The 23,207-nt window shown below is 43.4% G+C and overlaps 1 protein-coding gene across 1 annotated transcript in view; it reads left to right on the top strand.

Moving 5' to 3' along the window:
* Positions 1 to 516: 516 nt before the first annotated feature.
* The window catches only part of CNTN3 (contactin 3), a 95,533-nt gene continuing 72,842 nt past the window's right edge, over positions 517 to 23,207 (top strand). Inside the window, exon 1 of the mRNA XM_027901971.1 lies at positions 517 to 636. The gene's annotated coding sequence lies outside the window, so the exon portion shown is untranslated. The remainder of the gene's footprint in view (positions 637 to 23,207) is intronic.

The raw sequence follows: 23,207 nt of genomic DNA, 5'->3' as shown, positions 1-23,207 counted from the left end.
GGGGGGACTGAAAGAAATTCAGCTCAGCCTTAATTACAGCAGCACAGCTCTAATACCGCGATGAGCTGGAGCCAGACTCAATACTCAATAAAACCTCCATCCGGCTCCTGCACAGCGACCTACGTGAACCTGATTCTTTCCCTGGGCTTCCAGCCCAGAAATAAAAACCCATGGAGTTGTTTGGGGTTTTTTTTAATTATTTATTTTTTATTTAAGCCCGTAACGCGTCAACTTTCCCTGTCATTCCTAAGCCCGCTGCCGGAGCGCATTTACCCTCCCCAGGTGGGTAAATCCAGAGGGGGCTCTGGGGGGAGTGGGGGGCGACCCACCATCACCCCACAGCGCACCGGCGGCGCCGGCGGCACCCGGGGGAGCTGAGCCGGGCTGGGCTGAGCTTTGCCGGGCTGGGCTGAGCTTTGCCGGGCTGGGCTGGGCTGGGCTGGGCTGTGCCGGCCCGGGGGCGGTGGGTGCGGAGCGGGTGGGCGGGAGATCGGGTGGGTCCCGCCCCGCCGCCCGGAGCGCGGCGAGCGCCGCTCCAGAAGAGGCTCCGGGAGCCGCGGGAGCCGCAGGATTACCCGGAGCGGCTCCGGGAGCGGGGAAGGGCTGCGGGCACAGCCGGGAGCGGCCCGGCGGCAGGTGGGCAACTTCGGGCAACTAAGTTGGGGTGCGGGTGGGGGGGGGGGAGCGCCGAGCCCCCTGCATCCCTCGGGAGTGATGGAGCGGGGCCGGGGCAGCTCCGAGCGCCGGGGTCACGGAGGTGGCTCCATGTCTGGATGTCTGGGATGGCAGCGGTGCCCTGAGGAAGGGTCCGCGCCGGGCTCGGGGTGGGAGGGGATCCTGTGCCAGGTCCCGCTCGGTCCGTGCTTCTGCCGCGCCTGATTGATCCCCGGCTGATCGCATTAACGCGGCGCCTCATCCTGCTGCGGGAGATCCCATCCTGTCCCCCTCCCCACCGCCCCCGACGCCGCCCCTGCCCGTGGGGAGCGCTCTGGGAGCCGCCCGTGGGTGTCGTGTCCCCTCCTGGGGGTGGGAGATCCCCGGCAATGCGGGCGCTCCGCTGGAGGATGCGGTCTGGATGGTCTCTTGGTTGGCGCGGTCTTCGGGTTTTTTTTTTCCTCTAAAATTGTGTTCAGCGAGTCTGGAGTTGCTCAAGTTCTGAAGCTGCGCTGCTCTGGCGTTGCTTTTAATTAAGGGCTAATTGTCTCGAGTGCGGGAAGGCGCGTACATGAGCTTCCCACCCCCCCGGCTCTGGTATCGGTGGGGATCTGGCGTGTTGGTTTAAAACAACCCCCACACCACTCCGGAGAAGGCGTTTTGAAAAGCTTTTTGTTTTTCCTCGTGAATAATGATTTTACCCTTTCTGCACGTTACTCGAGGCCGTTGAGTTTTGACCAAATTCTGACAAAACCAGAACTTTCCCCTCGGACACGGGGAGAAAGATGGGGCTGGACGCGAAGTTTCTGTGGTATCTCGGCATAGCTGCCGGCTCCGCTTCCCTCTGCTCTCTGCAATATTCTCTCTGCAGGGTTTGCCGGCTCTTTTCCTTCTCTTGACTAGAGATTTGCCTTCTCTTTTGGAACTTTCTTGATTTTTATGACTCACACCTTACGGTGTATGAGCTGCTGATGTTGCCAGCATCACTGTGTGACCTTCTTGCCAATTAAGCGTGGTGCCTGGCTGAGATTAACCTAAATCCAAGCACCATTTTGTTGGATGTGTCGGAGAGAGATCATTTCTGATGTGAAATGATCCAGCAATAGCCTTGGGTGCAAACTGGTTAGTCATGATTACCTTCCTGGTGCCATTGACACATCCCCCAAATCACTACCATAGTGATTCTTAGCTGTCCCACAAGGGCTTGCTTTATATGAGGGGAAATATTGTCATTATTATGAGCGCAAAAATATAAAAAATAACATTCAGATCCTTCTGAAGGGCATGCAAACTCTGTGAAGTATTGACTGGGGTATTCTGCAGTAGAAACTTTATAGCTTAAGCTGCATGCCACGTTTTTTCGGTGATGTATTTTTTTTTAATGTATGTGGAAAGTTATGAGCAAATTACTAAAATCACTAATGGAAATGCTGAACTAACTTTTAAGCATTAGAAGTGTATTGCTGCTCCACGTGGAATTGTTCCAGAAAGTTATTTATTATGCCAGAGACTTCCCATACTAATCTGGGAAATAAATTTTTGAAAGCATTTGAGGAGAACAGTTGCGTGAAGGTGAATAATTCCTGCTAAAATGCTGCTGGTTTGGTGCTGGGGGCTGAAGTTTCACGTCGATGCCCAGCTGAGGTCTCTATCCTGCCACGCTGGCACTTCCCCTGTTCATCAGGGCTCCTACAGCCTGGGTAGTGGTTTTGCTTCTCTCTATTACTCTTAGCGTTGCCTTGCACTGCAGGGAAGGAGCTGCAGGCTCCGAGCTGGAAGCGTTGGTGTTTTCTGGGAATGCAGAGCAGTGGGAGGCGCCGCTCGGGTCCGCGTTGAGGGAGCAGGGGATCTGTGAGTTGGCACTGGCATTTGCAGTGAGGGTTTTCCAGAGTTGGTTGGTTGCTCAATGAGTAGAACATCAGGTAGGGGTTGCCTGATAAAGCTGAAACTTGGTACCTTTCATGTTAAACCACGAGATGTTTTGAGAGCCTGTGGGGTTCAGGTGGCAAGCTCTGGCACTCTTTCAGCTCTGGTTCTGGCGTGACCTGAGCCAGGGTCTTGTCCAGAAGCCCGTGTGTGTATCCAGCTGGCTGCACGCTCTGCAAATCCCTGGGCTTGTGGCTGTGCGAGTTACAGACCTACCAAAGCAACTACTTGTGCTTTAAATTCCTGAAGATCACGTCACCACAGCCAAGGAGCGATGCCATATTTTCATGTCACTTTTCTATAATGCTTCTCTTGGAGTTTCCACCCACAAATGCTTCCAACCACTCTGCAGGGGCGGTGGTTTTGGTTGGTTGGTTGTTTTTTTTTCTGAGCAAGACTCGCTGTCTTTGATGTTGTTTATGTTTATGTTCTTGTGGTATTTCTTGTTTCTTGTGGGAATTTTCCTGTTGCAATACCACAAGAACATCTTAATGTTATTGTGATGCTGCAGCGGGAGATTTCTGCAAATAGAGTCAATCTTTTTTTGCTATTCTTCCTGGAAGAGGCTGATTCTCACAAGTGACAGAAGCCAATGGTTTTATATGTATGTAAGAGATTATCAGGGTTTACTTTGATACCAGAAGACACAGCTTAACTGCGGTTCGCAAACAAGATTTTTCATGCATTTCTGATGGTGTGGGGCTGTTGTCTGAGCAAGCCTGCAGGGAGAGGGAAGTTATTAGTGATGAGGAATGACTCTGGCTGGAGGTGAGTATCCCTCCTGAGTATAAAGAAGATTTTGTATGACTTGAGAAATAATTACAAAACGGGTCTTGATTTACTAGAAAATCAAGGAAAAGGCAAAGCTTGTTCATCTGTGAAGTTACTTTTTGTGTGTGTTTTCGTCTTTCTTGGTGCTCAACTTGGCAGCGAGGTCTGTCTTGTTCTCATAGCAAATACATAACCTTCTAGTTCATATCTGGAAATCAGTGAACACTGGATTGTAGTCCCCTGGGATGCATGCACTCGTTGAAGTTGAACACTACTGAGGGTACAAGTGGTGGGAAATGATTTATTCAAGGGACTTCTGTAATGGAAGCATTGCTTAAGCTCATGTTGTGCATGGGTGATGTCAAGATGGCTTAAAAGGCAGGATACTTTGAAATCAACTTTTGTTTGAAGAAGTTGAGGAACTTACAGGTTTGGTCCTTCAGACTTGAATCTGTCACAGGAGTCGTCTCTGGAAATGACCTTGCCTTGGTGCTCGTGCTCTGAAGTGGTTGCTCTGTTGCTGCTCTCCTTAACAAAACATCTGCAGTGACAGCAGTTCTTTTCCAGGGTCCTTGTGTTTGTTTGGTGTTTTGCAGCTCCACAGCTGAAGTTTCCCTCAGAGGCAGCTTCTCTCAGCCAAACCAGGGAGAGATCAATCAAACCCAACTAAAATGCAGAGAAATGAAGCTGGTAGAGCTGTAGCCCTCTCTTGTGCTGACATCTCCCCCTTTGGTTTAGAGAAGCTGTTTATAGAGTCATAGCCTGATCTTCTCAGAGTAGATTTGAACATCTGCATATTATAGCATGTGGTGTACTAGAATGAATTTGAGATAAAAAAATTAAAGGATCATCAGTTGTACCTTGTAATGTGCCTTAACTAGGGCAGGATTAGGTAAAGGCTACAGGTTTGCATAAACTTAAGAAGTGCTTTGCTCCTCACAACTGCTGAATCTGTGACTCCAAAGGCCACACTGTTCTCTTGCCCATTGAGACAGATGAAAACCAGATCAAAGTTGATGGCCTTTCAAACAGAAGTGTATCCAGGAGAGCACTCTTTGGGTAACAGAAGTGAGAAGGCTGGAAAAAGCTTTGACTATGATCAACTAAAATTTACTATACCTGGATTATTTTGAGTGTGCTCTCTAATAGAAAGGGAAGAGCTAATACAGAGGGAAGGGGAGTGCCAGGAGTTCAAAACTCTTATGGATTCTTAGTCTTGTATGTGGTTGAATGAAGAGTGAAGGAGGTGGGCAGCTGATGAAATAATGCAGGTGTTTGTGTTTGTAAATCTAAAGTCTGAGAAAACATCAGTTGAAATACAGCTCATAGTGCCTATAGCATTGCCTTTATTTTGAAAGAGCAGTCTTATACTCCTAAAGTTTCACTTTTTAAGTGTAACATCATGTAATGATGTTTCTTAAAATTAGTGATACTTCCATTTGGCATAACTGATGTGGGATTCTTTTCCCCCTAACTATAACTTCCAAGTATTTTTCTCTTGAAAAAATATGTCTGTCGATCAACATAAAAAAATAATTAACTGGCAAAGTTGCTGCATTTCCAGCTGAGGGAATCAGGGGAAACAGCAGTGGGAGCTCCTGAAGTTGTGCTCAGCCCTGAACAGTCACACCTGCAGCTTGCTTATGCTCTCCTGGAGAAACTTATTCAGTGGGAACAGGCAATATTTCAAACCTGGACGTGTATTTTAGGGTTTTGTTAATCCTGACTGCACACAGGAGAAACTTCTATCTGGTTTTGACTGTGATCGTGAGGTGTTTACAACTCCAGAGCTGCCACGATGGTGGGCTCCAAGAAAATGAGATAGAGCGACAGGGGCTGTAAAAGGCTTTGAAATAAATGGTCAGACAGTAGGGAGAGAACAGAAGGGATGACCAGACTTGGAGAGGAAGTTCTTGTCAGTCAGTAAGTCACTTGTGTAGTGCAGTGCCAGGGAAGCTGTGGAGTCCAGCTGGGACCAGAGACACCAGGTATGGGCAGGTTTCCCACCTATTACTGTAGATCTATTCCTATATGCTGTTCCTTTGGCTTTGATTGGTATGGTTGGGGATAGTCCCACTTGTACCCTCAATTATAATGGAGAATTGAGAAATCTTGAATTTCGCTGTGGTTTCAAAACAGTAGTTGGAGCTTCACTGAAAGTGCCTGGTTAAATTCAGTTTACTTTTCCATCAGCACTTTAATCCAAGTGTAATGGTCTATCCCGGAATTAAGTATTCGAAACACGCTCTTCCCCTCATTCCTGCTTTTTGTGTACTGACTCATTAAAAATAAAACCATCCAGTCTTTCTAGCAGTGCTGAAATCCCAGTGCCATGGTCCTGATGTGGGGAGTGTGTTTCAGTTCAATAGGCCTTGACAATTCTGAAGAGTATTATTGCTCAGCATGTTTGGGTCTCTTATGGAATTTAAAACATAATAAATTGCAGCTGTTTGGAGCTGTAAACCTCTCTTTGGAGTAAACTGGTGGGGAAAATCAACTGGTTTTCCACAGTCTGAGTTAATGTAAAGCATGGCCAGCTTCTGTTGTGCTTGTGCTGAGGTCAGGACAGTAATTTCCAACGTGCTGCAGTGCTTGACTACATAAGGAGCAATCCTGTCTAATCCAATCCAGAGCAGGTCAGTAAATGATAAATTCTGTTTAGCTTTGCAAGCATGCTGATTTTGATAGTTTGTTTGCAGAAATCGTGCATCTCTGCTTTGCAGACACTCCACGTGTTGAAACTGGGGTCTCCTGGCATTGCCATTAAGACCTGTGAGGTGAAAAATACTGTTTTAATGATGTGTTACTGTGGAGATATTTTATATGGAGAAACTGGGAAATTCAGCTGGTATTGTTGATGCAGAAACTGTGATTTATTTTCCTGAATATAGTGAAATGTTCTGGTTTCATCCTGGCTTCTAAAGGTGATTGCATTCACCTGGATGTGCCTGCCCTGCCTATCCATCTGTGCTGCTGGTGGAGGACAGTTTGTTTCTAAACCCATGAAAACAGGGTCTTTCTTTGCTCCTGCCCAACTTATTGTTGCCCTCACTGAGGAAAGAACAAGCAGGAGGCTGAGCCTGATGCTTATGAGACCCTGGAGCATCTCAGAGTAGCCCCTGGTGGTCCTGGGTGGTGGGACTGTGTGTTGGTAGAACACACATGTGCAATTTTTACATCAAAAGCTCATGACTAAAATATCAGCATTTTCTCTGATGACTTCTCCCTTCATTTAAATGAAAACTTTTAAGTGCTTGCTGCTGCAAGTGTAGTGCAGGTTGTTGTGTGGGCAGAGCTGAGTGGGAGGAAAGCTCTCTGCAGCATCCTGGGTTATTTAACATCTCAGCCAAGTGTGTTGATGTAGGTTGTAAATGACAATAAAAAGAAAGGGCTGTCTGTGCATGTATGTGTTATTAGGGTAATTTATAAAGCAGAGGATAGGCTGATAGCATCTCTACTAGGTCACTGCTTGACCAGCAGTACCCCTAAACCTCTGGAAGTGTCTTGTGCTCCGGCAACAGGCTGCTGGAAAATGAAATGACAACAGTGAAGTGTTTGTTGCACTTCTTAAAAACAAATGCTCCAAAAAAACCCTGGTGATGAAGAGCTATCAGCACACACGTGTGCCTTTCCCTTCTGTTATTAACATCAGCAGAGGAGTGGTTTGTAACCTTTTAGCTGTGCAGTCTCTTGCATCGGTTTGAGTGTTCAAATGTGTGTTTTTAGCAATGTGCTTCTCCTCTGGATAGAGATTTATTGATGCTACAGAGCTGTTCTGTGCACTCCCTGGGTTGGTGTGCGTGTCAGTGGCGTATGAGAAGCATCTGCTTGCACACTGAAGATTTTACACCAGAGAAAATGCAGTTTTGCTGTTTTGGACCAAAGATCTCCTCATTCATCCTAAAAGAAGGATGAGGTGTGTATGTTTACTTGATCAAACAACTCCCTGCTAAAACTAGTAGGAGGTGGCTGGTTAAATTCATGCTGAAAACTCTTTTTTTTTTTTTTCTTCCATTAACACTGGGCTGGGTGCCAGTTTACCTGGACCTGTGCTTAGCCCTGAGCTCTGGACACAGCCCCGTGAGCTCTGTTGCCATCCCTGCCCAGCTGCACTGAAAGTGCACTTAAATGTGGGTTTTTTTTCTTCTTCTTGACAAGATAAGGGGCAGCAGCTGCTCATGTGCGACCCTTCTCCCATTCTTGGGCATTTACTTGTCTGTCTTCTCCTCTTGACTAAGCAAGAGTTAGCTGTTGTCCCAGAAGTAGCTATAAATGAGTGTAAACCAGAGGTTTTTTCCCTCTTCTGCCCCATTTTTGAGGGTCTGCCTCCTCACACGGCGCTGTTCCTCTCGTTGCTTGTCTCACATCTTTCCTGTTCTAAAAAATCCTGTTGAAATTATAGTGGAAAAAGTCATGAAGCCTCAGAGAGAACTGGCAGACAAGTCCTAGAATCAAATACAATTGCTGAGGCACTTGCATGTATATGGTGGTTTTCCTTTTAGATGTTTACCTTAATCTGTTTATAGATCTCGCAGTTTTTCAATTTCTCGCTATAATTTTTGTAACCATGGGATTTTGAATCTCACATTGACTACGTTTGCTGCTGTATTGCTAAAGAAAATAAAAATTGCTGTGGCTCTGGAAAAGAGCTGTGTTTTGTAATGCTTTAAAAGCCGTAGTTTACTCTCCTCGAGCACCTTTTTTTCCTTGATAAGCTCAAAATGTAAACAGAAGAGGTGTTATATCTCAAAGTGCTGTTCTTCTCTGATTGTTAAATGAAGAATAAGTAGAGTTTCCTCCCCTCTTCTCCAGGAATAACAGGAGATTGTGGGTTTAGCTTTAGCAAGTTCTTTCCTGCCACGTAACTGTGGCTCACACACTAAAATCCAGGTACTAGAAAGTACCAGTATTTCACTGGGTGCATTTGGAAACAAGAAAGTTGTTCTGTGGATCTGCCCTCCTACAAAACAGCTGAAATAAGTTGAACCTTCATGAAGAAACACACCATCCTCTTCAAAACCACAGCCCTCAGGAGCCTGTGGTCGGAGATGTGAGCAGTCCCAGCCCCTGAGCGTCTGCTGTGGTGCCCTGGCCTGGTGTGTGACACCTCTGGTGTGGTCCCTGGAAGTGATGGTGGCATCTTCTGCCTCTCCATAAGTCACTGAGGTCCAGAAAAGGATCGTGGACTCTTCTCATCTTTTTCCATGTTTTTCTTCAACAGCATCTAAGGAGTGTAGTGTGACTCTGCTGTTTGTTGTTCACTCAGTTCCCAGCTTTGATGGAACTTCTTCAAGTCTGTTCTAAGACTTTAGGGCTTTGATCTTCTCCCTGTCCTGTCCCATGAATACTGTTGACTAGATCCATGGTGGGTTGATTGGTTTATTTTCAGATGAAAAATCCAGAAAACTTACCATAAGTCCATTTGGTGACTAGAACAACTATAGTATTTATACTCACTTCTACAAGTACTTCTAGATGACCACAAAGTAGCTTCTTTATAGTCAGGCTTCCTTAGAAATGTGAAGTAATCTGTTGCTCAGAAGCTGGGCTTACTGCACTGTGTCCCATGTCATGTAAGGGAAACATCGAGGAAAACAATTGTGGGACTCACCATCTTTATTAAATTGTACCTGACTTGAGTGGGCTGGTGGTTTTTTGAGGGGGGAATAGGATTTTTTTTTTCTCTCTTTCAGTGGTAAGAGGGCAGAATGACAGTACTCATGAAGTATCTGTCCCAAGTGTAACTTGAACAGTTTTGATATCACTTGCTGAATGTTCTCCTGAGTTCCGAAAGTTGCATAAGCCCCTTATCTAAAGCTAAGCAGCTTAGGGAAGTTGCAAAGCTCCACCTCGTGCTTCTTGCTGTTGAGCTGTTTTAACATACAATCTTCTCTTCCCCCTCCCCAGCATCTGAACATCCTGATGTTACAGGTTTTGATAACCTGCCTACTTACCTGCTCGTGCCTGTGTGGTACCCTGAAAGAACAAAAAGCTGCCTTTGCAGAGTCGTGAAAAGAAAATGAAAACACAAAAGTAAAATGTATGAAACTGATGGAAAACAGGGATAAGGTTTGGGATTAAACCTGAAGTTTTCTCCAGTTCTTTCTTGTTCTTAGATGGAGTTCTGATTACCTGATGCAGAGTGGGCATGAGTTCTGATCTGGGTTGTTAAATCCCCTTAATTCCTCACCAGGTATCCGCTGCCTTTTTGAGAACCTTGGATACTGTCATGGGAGGTGTTTCCAGCTTGAAAAGAATTACAAGTCAGTCTCAAACATATAAATCCCTAATGACATAGACATACTTCCCCTTAGTGTCCAAGGATGCTCTCTTTCCAGCAGATAATAGTCTGGAGTGACATTTTTAAGAGAACCAGGCTTGGAAATGTTAGTTGGTGCATACATCATCATGTGGAAGGGGAAAAATGTTATTCTTATTCTCTGCAGGTAACTTAGGAAAATAAGCAGAAGAAATACAGTCTTGTCTATCCTTATGCCCCTTTACAGTATTGTAACAAAGCTGATCTTCTCCCAGCCATTGGCTCCCTGCAGCAGGGAGAGAAGAATCAGCATTTCCTCCATATTTTCAGCAAAATTTCAAGTGCATCAGTCTGGGGAACAAGCACTGCAGACAGTGAGCTGCCTGCAATTCTAATGGAAATTCCTTTCAATTCTGCATTTGTAAGGATCCACATTTTTCCTTTCTGAAAGACTCAGCAGCTTGTCCAATAAAGCTCAATTAAAGGTGGTAATGGACACACCGTTCTCGGATTGATTTATTCCTGTGCTTCCTGGGAAATAGTATTGCAGAGGGATTTGAAGTAGTGAAAATGGCACATGTGATAAGAAGTTGAGATACAAGCAAGGATTGCAGCAGGGAGCTGCTGTAGGGTTTTTATTTACACAAAAGGGACGTTAATGTTGCGGTGATGAAAAACTCATTGACAGTTTTCCGTTTGTTAAGTTTAACTCATAGTGAGCTTATGGAATTACAGAATCATGGATTGGAAGGGGCATTAAAGCTCATCTCATTCTAGCCTCTGCCACGGTCAGGGACACCTTCTACTGGACCAGGTTGTTCCAAGCACCATCCAGCCTGGACTTGAGAAACCTCCAGGGGTTTGGAGTCCACAGCCTTTCTGGAGAACCTGTGCCAGGGTCTCCCCACCCTCACAGTGAAGAATTTCCTCCTCATATCTAATCTAAACCTGTCCTCCTCCAGCCTCTCCCTGTTCTCCCCTCTCTGCTTTATAGATGCAGGCAACTATAATTCTGGGCACGCTTGTTATTTGTTATTTATCTGGTTTCTTTGCAAATCCTCCTGAGTGATGTATTATTCTGATAAATTCCACGAATTTTCTCTGCATTGTGTGGGGGACTTAAAAAAAAATACAGGCCTCTGTTTCACTGGGATGTATTTTACATACCTTAGACTTTTCTACCTAAAAGATGCTGGTATTTCTAGAAACAATCCCAGCAAGGCTTTATCATTAATTGACAAAGCTCTGTTATAATATTTTTCCTGTCCATGATATCAAATATATGTGTATCCAATTAATATTATAGGAAAGCAAAAGAAGTTTTGAAAGTCCCTTTTAATATTTGGCTTTGAAAAACCCTGCTTCCTTGATTCATTGTGGTCAGGTGAATTTAATGGTCTGGTTAATCAAAAAAGTGTCTTCAAAAGCCTTTGTAGAATTGAAATTACTTTTTATGGCTTAATTGTAGGCACAGCTTCAAGTACTCTCGTCAGGGGTTTTTTTGCAGATGAGTTCATACTTTTTTCTTGCTTTAATGGTACCACTTCAAGCCAGGCATAATATGTTCTTTAGGGCTCTATTTCAGCATAAGTCCTGATTTTCACCTTCCCTCTGCTGTACAGTGAAGGATGCAGAGGCGTCCCAAACATTTTAGCAACTGCAGCACCTTTCATGTCACGTTGGACAGATGTGACTGTTCAAATTTCGTATTCAGCTTAGAGCTTCTCCCTGCGAGGAAGGGTGAGAACTCATCTAACCTGTGTGTTGATGCACACACATGTCTGTTCTTCAGAGAGCATATTTTCTTTTGGTGAGGGCAACTCCAGAAAAATATAACGCAGAAAGTCTTGATATGCAGAGGAACACCTGGAAAATGCCGTGGAATGCTGCCCTAGGTCTGAGAGGTTTAGGAAGAAGTTATTAGGACTGTCCAGCAGCCTTTGCTCCTGTGGTTTTACAACAGGAAAATACAAGTTTTAATGATGGATTTAATTTATGTAGCATGTTTCTAGAGTCAAGTAGTGTAAAGTCCTTCATAAAGGACTTCTGGTGTCTTCTGGCCCCTTCCTTCCCTCCCTGGCTCACGAACCAGGTGTGTTGTTGAACTGCATTTACAGTTTCTGCTCCGTGCTCTAAATCAAAGGTGGAAGTGACTGTGGCTAAAGGGAACTAAAGCAGCTTGTGTGCTTGTAGCCCACTGCACAAGGGCTGAGCTTTCTGCCTCGGTGGGTTTATTGGTTTTTAAAGAATTATGAATTCTGTTTGAGGTCATTTCTGGAAAAGCACTTTCTCTTGGTCTGCAGGACACGATTGATGGCGAGAGCAACGCCAAGTGCATTAAGACATGAAGTGAACCTTGGAGAGCCTAAAGAAAAACAGCATCTTCTTGGGCCTGGGGCTTGTTGCTGCTTTCCTGTTAGACATGGTGGAAAAGAATTGTTGCTCTCTGAAGAATGGGGGTGAAGTGATATTTGGGAAGTGGAGTTTTTTTGGTTAGGAATGCTCCAAGCGTAGGTTTTCTGGAGCTTCAAACTCACACCTCAGAACAATATGATTATTATTATTATTATTATTAGAGTGAAATAAAACTCCTGAACCTCAAAAATTAAATTTGTTTGTTTCTCCATCCCCTTCCATGGGCTCTGTGTCACCCTTCTGCAGCTTTGTTTTCCTGCCAAGGACATTTTGTATCTTGGTACTCTTAATGCTGTACAAACCAATTAACCTCTCTCCCCATCTCCTTTTCCTCCCATGTTTTCCAGACCTCTGCCAGACAGAGATTTCCTAATTTGAATTTCGTTTCTAATCAAGAAATTGATTTTTTTTTTTTTTTAGTACTTCAGATATTGTTAGGTTCATCACCACTGAATGTTGTCTCAGTGGAACTCCCTGATCCTTTCAGTTTTGTTTGGGTTTTTTCTTTTAGACCAAAGCTGTCAAACTTGCCCAGCAAAGCCAATGTAGTCTTTATCACATCTAACCTTGTGCTGATATTTAAAGAGATCTTGTTAAGTAATTTAAACGCTGGCTTTGTTTTTTTTCCTCCCTAAAAGTGAGGCCTCATTGCAGATGAAGGATAAAAGAGGTGTTCCAGAGTTGTTTGGCAAAAAAGTCTGGTTCTTCCTTTACTGCTTTTGGTGGATCAGCTGTATTTGCACACATTAATCTTAAGATAGACCCTTTTTTTAGTGTCAGTGAAAGAGAACTCACTGGAAGTTTAACCTCTGGTATTCTGGTTTTTCCTAATTTATGGAGACATGAGCAACAAAGATGCCCAAATAATAATATCTAAATTATGCAAAAAATGAGATTAACTGCTGGCATTTCATTGTTTATCTTGCTTCCTCCTTCTTCACCTTCCCATTAAGAGTTTGGGAACTGCCCTCTTCCAGCAGTAAGTTAACAAAGCAAGTGTGTATCTAAATTAATACTGGGATTATTTTGGAATAGTGAAAGGGAGCAGGAATGTGGGGGACAAAACAGAGAGAAAGAAAGAAGGTGGCGAAGTGTTCTGTCAAAATAAAAACAATAAAATACCATATTCTGTGGTCTTAATAGTAACCATAAAGTGGTTCGATTATGTTACTGTACTGACACGTGCAAGCAAATCAGCCACACTAATCAGTTGAACATCTGTAATGGCTTTAGCATTGTCTCCAATAGGTATTATTTTGCCTTCTGGTGTGTGTTTTTTTTTTTTTTTTTCCCTCTTTATAATCTCACTTTTGGGTTAATATCTGTGCTACTCGTTTGAAATTTTGGCTGAAAAGCAATATTCAAGTTTTCAGGCAATGTCTAGTAGTTTCTTTTAAAAAAAAAAGAGAAAAAAAAAACCCTTTGCATAAAAATATTTGAGCATTTTATTTCTAGTCATAAGAGAGGAAACTCTCTTGGGTTGAATAACTTTTTGAGTGCAACTTCATAGACATCAATGCAGATTAAGCTGCCCTGATCTCAAGAAGTAGAAGGGGGAAAAAAAAGTGCTGAAATGGGTTCAGCTTTAACCATTCAGCTGTGACTCTGAGCTTTTCTTTCCTTTCACATCAGTGCTCTGTGCTGCAGGGGATTATTTTCTTGCATGTGACTTGGAGTGAGATAATCACAGACAGGATAGATTAAGGGTACCTGTGGCCGTATCTCCTGAAGCTCAGTTAGTTCCTTGCCGAAATTGGTGAATTCTTCTATCTAGCTCCTCCATTCCCAGGACAGAGATATATCAAAAGAAGCAGAAAATGCTGGGAAAACTGTATATAAAATGTAAATTTCACGGTTTTACCTCTATTCCCCGTGTTTACTTATATAATGGAACCATTTATGCCGTTTTGCCCTCGTGGTATCTTAGTTACATGAGGAGTTACCTTGACCCAGAGCTCTGTGCGTGGCCCAGTGTTTCACTGACCTCCTCCATCCCTGGAGGCACTTTGAAGGATGCACTGACCTCTGGAGAAGACTCTCCAGAGGGGCTTTGTCTTCCCCACCCAAACTGCCCCATGTCTCACTGAACTGTTTTCCACCAAATCTATCCGGTACGTGCATGTTGGTGTAAACGCTGTTGTGCTCGAGTGAGTGTGTGTGCTGACCTTAAAAACAAGATTTACTACCAGTTTGGTGATGCATGTGACACGTGGTGAAAACTCTGGATGTCTCATAACTCGAGAAGAGACAACAAAGGAGCCCTTCCTTGTGTTCACCTGGCCACGAGGCAGAAAACAAACCTGTGGGGTCTCAGGTCAGCTTGCCTGTAGGTTGCCTCTTCCTTCCTCTTGGCTTGTTTCTGTTTGGAAGGAGAAAAGAACCCCGTGTGCGAGGCTTGGGGAAGGAAGAGAGATGTTAATGTGGAGCAGTGTGTCTCACCAGCAAGGCTGCACCAGTTTTGGTCTGGGGAATTTCGTTTGTGTCGGTCAAGAAGAAACAAACGTGTAGTGTAATAATAAAATACTAAATTCCCCTCTGTGTGCAAATGTGCAGATGTGCCAGAGGACCCATGCAGAGGACAACCATCTCCCTTAGAGTCACAGAGTACATTTGTTTGTTTGGGTTTTTGATGTATTAGCCCTCGTAATGGCTCCCTGCTAAGTTCTGTAGGAAGCTGAATGAGTGGTTAAAAACCCCAACCCAGCAGGCCTCGCCATCAGAGCCCGGCGAGGCGGCCTGGGAAAGGCTGCCCTGTCTTGCTCTGAGTGAATTGGCCAGAAAAGTCAGCATGGAAATGCATTATTAAAGAGTTTAAAATGTGAAATCTCGGAGGCTTTTTCCATTTAAGAGCAAAGTTGAGCCCAGAGCTTTGTGGGAAGCCCCAAAAGGCCCGTGATGGCGTTAGGATGGGAGAGGTGGAGCCCAGGCTCTTAGAGGCTCTCGTCCTCACGTCTGCTAGGAATTTGGTTTTCCGTTTCCATTGAAAACAGAGAAGTAACTGTACTGCTTTCCCTGGAAAATGCCTGGTTGATGCAATTCACAGGCCACCTTCTAAGTTTTGATTGGGTGTTTTAAAGACATGCTTGTGCATTGAGGATTTCTTTCTACATTAAGTTGGGCATGTGGAAAAAAAATGCCATTATAATTGGATAAACTTCCTTGTAGGCACTTGAGCGTTAATGAGACTTGGAAGAAGGAAAGAGAGGGTGAGAAGGAAGGGATTTTTCTGCAGTTGTCTGTGTAGTTTACATTATTAGGTTGCTATATATATTTTATCTCTGTAGATTAGCTGTAAATACACGTGTATGTACATGTGTATACATATACACAGCTGGAAACTCTTTTTGCTGTTTTACCTTAAAAATCTCAAAGGTTTTTCAAGCCCAAAGTGTACTGACTGGTTAATTTGTCAGCTGTAAAGGTATTCAACACAGAATGATTTTTCTCATATGTTGCAGTTTAAATTGTCAGTATAAGAGAAGTTTAGTGGGTTGGAAATGTTGTTTCTGTCTGGTCTGATTGAGTTTCTGAGTTTCTCTTGCAGTGAGAGAGACCAGAAAGGCTGGAGTGTACATTTTGATGAGTGTTTTTGGGCTTACAAGCAGAAATACTTGTTGTGGGGAGTTCTGTAAATCAAAGTAACTCTTTCTTTATGAAAAGTTAGTTAAACACAGGCCCTATTGTTGTCAATTTTAGTGCATTTGGATGTTGAGAGTATTTTCATGGTGAGTTTTATATGCCTTTGAGTTGGGGAGTACTATATTTTGTCAGCACTCTTTAAGTGGATTGACTGTGTTGCTGTTTTACCTGGTGTCATTTAGTGAGCTGTCTATAGTTTTTTTTTGTTTTGTTGTCTCACTTCTAATTTTTTAAAATCTCTGTGTTGGGAGGGAGCTTAGGAAAGGCTTCAGGTTTGTGTTGGATTTTTTGTTCTGTTTTCCTAAGTGCTCAAAGATGGTCTGTTATTACTCTGTGGCACTTTGCTCCCTAGATGCCTCAGTTCCAGGTAAATGGAACTGCCTGAGTTTCACCTAATGGGATTTGAAGCCCATCTAAAGGGCAGGATGTGTTCTGCTTGTCCTATACCACGATTTTAAGGAGTCTCTGCTCTTGTTTATGGGAGGGAGATGAGGGAGAACGGCACGTTCTGTTAAAAAAAAAGATACTTGAAGCATTACTGTGGGCAGTGGGACCATCAGAAATTCAGCAGTCTTTAAATTTTTGATGGAGAGGGAACTGCTAACAAATTGCTGTTGGTGACCCTTGGAGCCGGGGCAGCTCCGATCGGCGTTCCCTGAGCACACACAGGAGGTGGATGTTAATGCCCACTGGGACACTGTGGGATGCACAGATCAACTCTGTTCTGGCCAAGGAATATCAAAAGGAAATTATGTATGCAGTGGAAAGTTACGAGTTTTATTGGGGCAACCACGCAGGATAAAAGGAGCTTTTGAAGTTGTGATTGGTAGGAGAAGGAACCAAAGGTGCTTTGAAAGAAATAGTGTGTTATTTGTACGTCACCAGAGACCTCTCTCCGTGTGTTAATACAAAGGGTGCTTATGTGGGAATGAGGAATGGTTGATAGAGGTATCCTGGGTTCATCCCACAGTGTGGGCAGCAGGGGAAAGGATGATTCTGCCCTCTCAGGTGAGACCCCACCAGCAGAGTTTCTTCCAGCCCTGCAGGCCAGGAGGGACATGGAGCTGCTGGAGAGAGTCCAGAGGGCTGGAGCAGCTCTGCTGGGAGAAGAGGCTGAGAGAGATGGGATTGTTCAGCCTGGAGAAGAGAAGCTTTGGGGTGACCTGGGACTGTTCAGCCTGGAGAGGAGAAGCTTTGGGGTGACCTCATTGTGGCTTTCCAGGACCAGAAGGGAGCCTGCAAGAAGGATGGAGAGATATTATTCACAAAGGCCTGGAGTGGCAGGACGAGGGGAATGGCTTCCCACCGAAAGAGTGGAAATCTAGTTTTAGGTATTAGGAAGAAATTCTTCCCTGGGAGGGTGGGGAGGCCCTGGCACAGGTTGCCCAGAGAAGCTGTGGCTGCCCCATCCCTGGAAGTGTCCAAAGCCAGGCTGGACAGGGCTTGGAGCAATCTGGGCTAGTGGAGGTGTCCCTGCCCATGGCAGGAGGTGGAACAAGATGGTCTTCAAGGTGCCTTCTGACCCAAACCACTCTGATTCTAAGGGTCATCCTTCTTTTTGGGGACTAAGTGTTGACTCCTCAGCAGCATCTCCTGCCATCCCAAGACCTCCTGTTCTTCCTGTGCTAATGGGCTGTGAGTGAATCCTCTGGCAGCCCTGGAGAGCTTGTAACACAAATGCAGAAATTATAGTCATTCCCCTTATGGAAATAAAAATCAGGTCTCACCCTTTTCCCCCAGTGCTGCTACACAAGGCATAGTTCATCCAACTTCATATTTGATTTTTTTGCCCCCCCTCAGTAGCTCTGATTTATTTATCATAATTCTAGAGCCTTAGATTATTTTGAAGTGATTTGTGACATGCTGTCATCTGGGTTCAAAGTATTTCTGACCTCTGGAAGTACCTGTCTTGGAGTGCCTGGTTGAAGGTGATGACCCATCTGTGTTATCAAAAGGGTGTCTGAAATTGGTAGGTTACAGGGGGAAGGCCTCAGGCATACAAATTATCAGAACAGGGGCCTGAAAATAACAGAGAAAATACTTTATTTGTGACAGGTCACTCTTCTGGGGAAAAAAAAAAAAAAAAAAAAAAAAAAAAAAAAAAAACAAGTTGGTTATGGGTTGGAAATACAGTTATTCCAAGAAAGGAAGAATTAATGGACAGAGCAGAGGTTGTGTCATCAAGGGTGCATTGCAATTTTAACATTATGGAACATTAATATTAGAGCTTTTAAATGGAGGGGGTTGTTGTGCTGACGTGTAACTTGGGTTGGGAAGGCATTTAATAATCTACTGAAATATAGAGAAATTTATTTGAACAGTGTAATAAATGGAGGTATTTAAATACCAGCAACAATTGGCTTTTGGAGGTGACTGCATATGAATACATATTTTTAGATTTTATTAACTTTTGTAGGCAATCTTAAACTTCTGTTTGTGCTAAATAGGGAAGATTCTGGGTTACCACAGGCCAAGAATTCTTCCCAAGACATTGCAGCTCGAAAGTACTTGGTCTTATACATCCTTTCTTCGTGCATGTTTGGGAAGTACAATTCTGGCACTGAATGAAGATTTTACTTGGAGCCTGGAAGTGATTTTGGTGGTAACTAGGGCACACAAAGTCTCATGCAGATGAACACTGCAGCAAAGCTGCTCCTCAGGGCACAGGAGCCATCCCAGGGCAGCAGGGATGGAATCTGTGCCTGCATCCGTGTCGGGACCATCTTGCCAGTTGAAACCAACTGTCTTGGCTTATGCTTGGGCAGTGAATGTTGTCCTAGTAAGTGCTAATAATTTCATTTATTCTTTGAGTAGAGCTCTGGTTTTGTAACTAGGGCTGTTAAAAATATCGTTATCAGTTTGTTTTTGATAAACTGGTTGATCACAAGTCACGAGTGGCTGGACAGAAAGAACAAACAGTATCAAGATATGTTTCAAGTCCTCCAAAATGAACTTCTGTGGAAACCTGCTTAGTCTCATCCATTGTTATATTTATCAATGTGTGGCTGTTTCATTAGAAAAGGGTAATATAATTCAGATTTAATTCAAGATCTGTATTTTGAATTTGAAAAATTACCCTCCCCTATCACCTTCACTGTGCCAACACCAAAAATAGGTATAATTTAGTTTCTAATGACAGTAACTAAACACATCATGGGAGTCGAGTCACTGTGCTGGGAGTCGGTCTGCAGTGTATGTTGGGTCTGGGGTTGCTGTTGCTTCAAGGACTTAGTAAATTCGAATTGCATCGTGTAACTGATTAAATTGCAGGAGTTTAAAGAGAGTCTGATAAACATTTCCCTGTAAACTTTAGGAAGAATGCAAAGCTGGTTCTTTTGTGAAGTGTTCCCGTGGGCACCCCAAAAGTGACAGAGGTGGGCTGTCCCTGCAGGTGACGGCAAGTAGAGACCTCTGGCAAGACATCAAGAGGCTCTTGAGCAGTTGGTGCACAGAGCTGTGGAAGGTGATGGTCTTAAAATAGAGCAGGATTGCCGAGGACTTCAAGATAAATGTCAGCCCTTAATTATTTTCTTTTTGAGACTTCGCTGCTGTTGTTGACATGGAGTCACTCCCCGTGGTGAGGGCTCAGCCGAGCTAAAGCTTTTTCAGTGGCTGCAGTTGTGAGATGGAATAGCTGCAGATTCTGAGCTCAGAAAGCCCAACTGGTGTGTTCAGAGGGTTGTAACGTCGTGATGAATGAGAGGAATAAAGCAGAGATGGGCTGTGACACTCGGTGGAGAAAGATGAGGATGTGGGGAGAGTGGGCATTCAATCACTACAAATGCTCTTTGCTGCAGTGGGAAAAGGAGGGACTAAAAGAAGAATAGGGCTGGGGAAGATGCTCTGTAGACCAGAACCACCTGCATGATCCGTGTCCCAGGGAGATTTGGATCAAGTGCAGAGGATGGATGAGCCAGTGGAGCAGAGGGAATGTGGCTGAGAGCGTTGATAAATGCGGCGAGACAAGAGAAGTTGTAATAAAACTCTGCACAGAACAGTTGTTGACTCTTCTATGCAAAGCTGTTGTAAATGAAATTTGTATAAAATGATGCCTTTAACTAGGTCTCTGCTAATGGCACGCTGGACAGAACTTTAATTCCTGCTTGGTGCTCGGTAACAGAGAAGTCTCTGGGAAACTTCGTTGCTCCTTTCTGTGCTTGCAGCCCGACTGGATGAGGATGATTTGTGTCACTGTGGATGCCCCTGCAGGGACAGGGAGGCTGAGGAAGAGCCACAGGCACCTCACAGTGGCTACCTGGGAAGCAGCATCCTAATGAGTGGTGCTGCTGTGCAGACGTGGAACAAAGATCTAATGAGGCCCCAAAGGAGCTGGAGCAGCCACAGTTTTCCTTGGAGCACCATTTTAAACTTTTCTGAGGAACAAGCCGAAGTTATTGCTCAGTGGGTTTTTAACCCTGTTCTTTGTCATGCTGCTGTAGCTTTTAACTGGTCAATTCTTCTTTATTTACAGCCTTTCAGGTGTATTAGGTGCACCTGTATTTCTTTCAGAAGAATGCTGCCACTGCTGGCTCTGTGATATTCAATATTTCCTCTGTGTTTTGTTTCTTCAAAGCCTTCCAAATCTCTAACCTTAAATTACTCAGATATCTCACTCTCTGGATTTGGCTGTTGAATCAGAGTTAACTACTTCCTACAAGTGACAAAAATCCCTTCTAAATTCATATCTGAAGCTGGCACCTTATCTGTGTCAGTGGAACTAATAACAGATAAAAGCTTGATTTTAAGAAATAATTTGTGGCATTGGACAGGTCTGTCCTTGCCTTGATACTTGATTATACCTTTAGCACTCTGAGTTGGATTCATCTCAACAGAGACAGATCCAAGTGAACTGGGCTGTCTTGGTGATGGTCTGGAGATTATCTGGTATCAGGGAAAGCCTGGCTTGATAAGTTCTGTGCAAGTGACTTAGTTCTCATTCTTTTGGATTTTCAAAAGCCTGTGATTGTAGCATTTTTCTAATTATTAGGGTTTTTTTTTTATTATTGAGCATGGAGAGGTAAGTGTGTAGTGACCAATGCAAAGCTGGAATATTTTTATTGTGGCACTTGTTCCTGTCAGACTTAGAGCAAGGACTGTAAGAGGGAGAGGGTTGATTCACTGATGTGGAAGATTAACAATCTACCCCATAGGTATTCCTCATGGAAACCATTATATTGGGTAATTCTTCACAGCTATTAATTTGGTTTTGAGGGGAATTAGAAATGGATATCCCTCCCCAAAGAGAAAAAAAAAAAAAAAAAAAAAAAAGGAAAAAAGAAAAAAGGGCTGCTTGAAGTTGGGTTGGGGTGTTCCACAATTTATCCAGGTGAGACCCTGGCACAGGCTGCCCAGAGAAGCTGTGGCTGCCCCATCCCTTGGAAGTCCAAGGCCAGGTTGGAGCAACCTGGGCTGGTGGAAGGTGTCCCTGCCCATGGCAGGGGATGGAATCAGATGATCTTTAAGTCCCTTCCAACCCAAACCATTCTGTGATTTTAGATTCTATGAGATTCTAATAATTCCCTCCCTCAGCAAAGATACACTGACCTCTAGTGTCAGCACATCAGTTGATTTTTTTTTTCTTTGCTGTAGTTTGGGATCAGTACTGAAAAATAGGTTCTAGATCTCTTTAGCTCAACTAAGTTCCAGGAATTCCTGATTAATTTAGTCTCAATGACTCTACAAATTCCTCTAGCTCAAGCTCCAAGTTTAATATGAACCTGTCAGCCAGATCTGACAAGTTCCATTTCTATATATAGAAATAAAAATTCCACCTTTGGGGAATTAGTGCTTTTTACACTTGACTCTGGGTAGTAAAAATTAAGGTCACTGAATAAAATTACTCACTCTTGAACCTTTCCCAAACTTTTTATTACTTTCAGACATTCTTGCACATCACTTGCTATATTATATGGTCTGTGAGTGCATAGGTTTTAGAAGGCTAATGCTGAAGGAAGAAAAATCAAGTTGAATTTTTTTATATGTATGTGCTCCCATCCTACTTAATTTGTTCAACTGGTGGATTGATTTGGGGTTTTTTTTATGCATCTCCAGTTGTTTTCTTCAATGGACTTTTTGGAGGAACTCATGAGAATTTACTTATCTCTGAAAACTAAAGAAATATATAACAAAGAAATAAAATCTGGTATTTTTTCCTGGTGTGTTAGCACCACTTCACAGGTTTGCTTTCTGACTGCTTTGAAATATCTGTGGCTTCTGAAACCAGAGCATTATCTAACAGTGGGAAACTTTCTAATACAAAAATATATTTACATTTCCTTTTAAATATTCTGTGGGTGTTATTCCCTTTGTTTCTTTCCTATCTTTTCCAAGCACAGCAGGTGCTGCTGGTCTTTATCCTTTCTGACTTTTGCATACAAAGTGCTGAATTTAAGTCCAGTTATTTCCAAAAGCACCAAAGGGATGCTGTGGATCTGCCCCTTTCTTTCTGCAAAGGGGGAGAGGGGCAAAATGATCCTTTTATTATTTTTTATTAACATAACATTGCTCTTCATTTGTAAGATGTGACGTTTTGGAAGCAAAATCGAGAGGCAAAGGGTTGGGATTTTTTTTTTCTCTGCTTTTTCTCTTCTCTTTCTGAATGTGGATGACCTAAAACATGACCAGGGTTAAGCAGGAGCTGTGAAGGTGATGAAGATGCTGATTGTTGTGACCAGATTTCGAATCCCTGCACTGACAGTGAATTTCTCTTATGCAAGTTATTTCCTCGTGCTGCATTATCAGAACATGTTCATTTTGACAAATAGTTTTGTAATGTAATGGGGTTTTGGTTGTTACCTCTGATGAGGATCTAATTTTTGGATTAGTACAATAAGAGAAGGTTGCAGGGAAGCTGAGCAGCAGTGGTGTTTGATACTTGATTTTTGTTTGGGGAGGGAGCAATTTCCAAGCAAGAACCTTTCTCCAGTGCCAAAAATTGACCAAGGGCCTACAAACAACCTGATACCCCCAACTTGGCCTTGGTGCTGAAGTCAGGGAGAAAACCTACTCTTGGCTTCTTCGTTTTTCTCTTGTTCATCAGTGAACTGAGGAGAGACTTCAGTGAGTTTATACTTTGGTGTTCAGTGGGTGTGCCGATGGATTTGCATCTCTTTAAAGAACCAGTGTGTTATGGAGCATAAAGATACCTTTATCTGGCTTAAAGCTGTAAATTTGAACACTGCTAAGTGTCATGCTTTAAAAATGAAATGTTGGTATTCAGGAATAGATCCTAGATTAGCAAAATCTTACAGAACAGAGTGAAAATGAAGTGTTTAAAGTCATTTAAATCTTACAAGGTTAGCTGGTAACTACCATTCTCTCTTTTTAGATATTAAAATTTATTAAAATACAATGCAGCCAGAGGTTGGGATGTATTTTTATGATTTTATACCCACAAAGCTTTTCAATTTTTTAGGTTTTTTTTTTAGCTTCTACCAAAGCAGGTTTTTTTTCTGGCCTGAAATAAATCTATCACGTTCTGGTTTGCCCAGAGCACTTAAAGAACAAAACGAAATTAATTTAGCTTCTCCATATTTTTTTTTTT

This window comes from Empidonax traillii, unplaced genomic scaffold (assembly GCF_003031625.1).
Source record: "Empidonax traillii isolate 1590-97213 ecotype Southwest subspecies unplaced genomic scaffold, ASM303162v1 scaffold828:size275390, whole genome shotgun sequence".
NCBI classification, from domain to species: Eukaryota; Metazoa; Chordata; class Aves; order Passeriformes; family Tyrannidae; genus Empidonax; species Empidonax traillii.
This window is presented reverse-complemented; position numbering and strand designations above follow the sequence as displayed.